The sequence below is a fragment of the Choloepus didactylus genome, chromosome 22 (assembly GCF_015220235.1).
Source record: "Choloepus didactylus isolate mChoDid1 chromosome 22, mChoDid1.pri, whole genome shotgun sequence".
In the NCBI taxonomy this organism is placed as follows: domain Eukaryota; kingdom Metazoa; phylum Chordata; class Mammalia; order Pilosa; family Megalonychidae; genus Choloepus; species Choloepus didactylus.
Window position 1 is genome coordinate 8,985,518 of NC_051328.1, and position 3,561 is coordinate 8,989,078.

Below are 3,561 nucleotides of genomic sequence, written 5' to 3' on the forward strand. Positions count from 1 at the left end.
ACAAAGCACCATACATCAGCTATTGATTCAATACAAAAATTGCATCCTGGAGGACAGTGCCTCAACCTGCTCATTTATGACTGAGCAGGCACTTCAGCTGAAATTTTAATAGGTCACTTCATTGTTCTGTTAGGATGGCTGCATCTGGGCACTGCAGTATATCATAGAACCAGTCAGGTCTCTTTTTCTGTAAATGGGGTCCCTTGATCTGAGGCAGTATTATGTGTGATCTTATTTGGTTATCTAGACATTCTGTTTTCCTGTGGATGGTGGTACTGGTCAAGGCACTGTAGACAGGGAAAAACCCATATCTGGAGGAAGTATCAATTCCAGTAAGGAAAAATTACTGCCTCCTCCAGAGTAGAAGGGGTCCAATGCAATCAGCTGGCCCTCAAGGGGCCTGGTTGGTCTCCCTGAGAGATGGTTCCATATCGAGGACTCAGTATCAATCTGTGCTGCTGGCAGGCTGGGCATTCAGCAGTGCAGTAGCTAGAATCAGCCTTTGGAGACCAAAAGTCTCCATTCCTGTCATCATGGGCACCCCATTCATGGGCCCACTGGACTAGCATTAGACTGGCCAAGGAGAGAGACTAGTTAGCACTGGTCATCCCATCTGCCTGGTCACTGACTGCCTCCTTTTGGTGGATGCATTTACATGAGAACAAACATCAGAACTCTGTGCTCATTCCCAAGCTTCATCTCCAGAACTCTGTGCTCATTCCCAAGCTTCATCTCCAGACCTCTTTGTTTCCAGTCTTTCTCTTCTGTCTCTTCTGTCATTGACCAATCATCCAGCCACTTGCCACTACTTAGGAGTCTGAGACCTTCAGGCGATGTCTCCCTCCATCAAAGTGAATGACCAAGGGTGCTACTCACAGATTCGTCCACGGATTCCCCCCTCCCTACTCCCAGCTCTGTCCTTTGGAGCCACCCCTGAGTTAGACTGCAGTGTGGCAGCAATCCCTTTTTCAGCTTACACCCATGAATTGAGACTACTGATCCATAAACCAAGCCCAAGATTTTTTTCTTCCTCTGATATCCAGCCTTTCCTGCCCTGTGAGACCACAGACAAGAGTTGAGGAAGTTGATGTTCCACAGTCACATGGCATGGGAGTTTGGGCCATCTGTTTGCAGATCATACCAGTGTTCTCTGGACCTTGGGCCTGATCTGATCCTGAAGGTACCATTTCCATCATGTGACAGATGCAGCTGCCATGTGTATACAGGCTGGGTAGACGCCTACTAGTGAGCACAGCCTCAGAGAAGCCCCAGAGCAGAAAGCACAGACACACGAGGAGGCACTAGAGGCAAGATTCTGTTAGAGTGAAGTGAGTTGACGTTTTCATTGAAGTGGCCACCAAAGGCACAGCTGGAATCTGAAAGAGGCATCTAATACACATCTGCTTTGATTCTGTTGTCTAGAACTCTTCCTGCTCCCAATTCTCTGTCAATTTTTGGAGGAAGCACAATGATCAGACTGGGAAAACAGAGCAATAGAGCTTGGAGGTTCTCTAGCCATTGAGCCACATGACACTTATTTATAGTCCCACAGATCCTGCTGTTTTAGTTTCCTAAGCTGCTGAAAGCACATACCATGAAATGGGTTGGCTTAGCAATGTGAATTTATTAGCTTACAGATTTGAAGCTGAGAAAAATGTCCAAATCAAGGCATCATCAGGGTGAAGCTTTCTTCTCGAAGACTGGCTGTTGGTGATCTTGACTCCTCCACCACATGGCAAGGCACATGGCGGCATCTGCTGGTCTGTCCCTTCTCTTCTGGATTTTTTGCTTTCAGCTTCATGCTTCTGTGGTTTTCTCTCTCTTTGTCTTATAAAGGACTTTGTCTCTCTCATTCTCTTATAAAGGACTCCCGTAAGAGGATTAAGACCCATCCTGAATGAGATGAGGCACACTTAAGCAGCCTCATCAAAAGAGCCTACTTACAATGGGTCCACACCCACAGAAATGGATTAACTTTAAGAACAAGCTTTTCTGGAGTACATACAGGATGAAACCACCACACGTTAAAACACTTCATGTCAAGTTTATTCAGTTGTTTGTGACTCCCTGCTTTTAAGGCTTTCCTTTTTATATACATGCCCAACTTTATCCCCTTCTGTACTACTGTAAGATCAATTTTGCGGGTCCAAAGTATATGCCTTGCAGTTCCTACTAAATTTTTTAAATTAAGAACTCTGTTTCATTTACTGTATATCATTCTACTTATCCATATAAGCCCGAGGATATTCAGTGGGTCCCTAACATCGATCTCCAAGTCTCTAATTCTTCATTCTTAAGCTACTCATAATAACCCTGAGCTAATGTTATTGAGAGATCAGTTCTGCATTCTCCTTTAGTGTTTTCCATGTTGGCCTCCTTCTACGTAAAGTATGCTGGAATAGGTCCTTCTGGCTTCAGGCTCAACCATAGAGTCCTTAGTTGTTGTTTTAATAAATGCATCATTTTTTTACTCCCTCTGCCCTCCCCTTGTCTTCTCCCTCCACCCTTCCAAAACACTGTTAGCACTCTGATGTGCATCCTTCCATTCATTTTTTCTTGCTCTTATAATCATCTTTCATGTATATGTACATAGTGTCAGACAGTGTTCGCATTCTTCCTTGCTGGTAGAATCCTGATTTTATTTGCAAAGCAATATGCTTAACCCTGGCAATGGGTCATGATTGGTCCAAGCAATAATGATAATTCTTTCTCCATATTTCCCAGCTTACCTTGCAGCTTGAGGTAGTCATGTGACTCACTTTGGGCCAATGAGATATAAGTGGAAGTTAACTGGGTGGGGCTTCTAGGAAAACTTTGGCAGACTCATTTAGGAAGGTCTTTTCCTCTTTGCCCTTCCTGCTTAGCATGCACTGCGAAGCCTGTGGCTTCTAGCCATCTGGTGGCCATGGAGAGACAAACCACATTAAGGATGGGGGAGTAGAAATACAGAAAAGATCTGAGTCCTTCAGGCCCTACAGAGCTGCTGGACTAAAGCTAGCAACTACCTTCAGATTATCTACCATGAAAGAAAAACAAACTCCTATTTGTGTAAACCACCGTCTGGTTTACAGTTATCTTGCAGCCAGAAGCATTTTTATAAGCTCTTGCAAAATGCATGTGAATGCATGCTATATTTTTGGTTTTCAATTTACAAAACTACAGTCATATTACGAATAAGTCTCATTAGGTCCTTCACCATATGTAATGGAAATCACTCCAAGTCAGTTAATATAGTTCTAATTTATTATTTTTTAAAACAATTTTATTGATCGGCTTGCATAGGTAATATAAGCAAGCACATGGTTCAAAATTCAAAATGTGTAAATGGAAAATGGTGAAGCCACTTTGGAGATGTTTGGCAGTTCCTCAAAAAGTTTAATGAGTTATCATATGAGTCAGCAATTTTACTTCTAGGCATATTCTAGTAATATATCTAGTAATGAAAAGACGCATCCACAAAAACTTGTACACGGATATTCACAGCAGCATTATTTATAACATCCAAAAAGTAGAAAAAATCTAAATGTCTACCAACTGTTGAGTGAATAAACAAAATGTGGT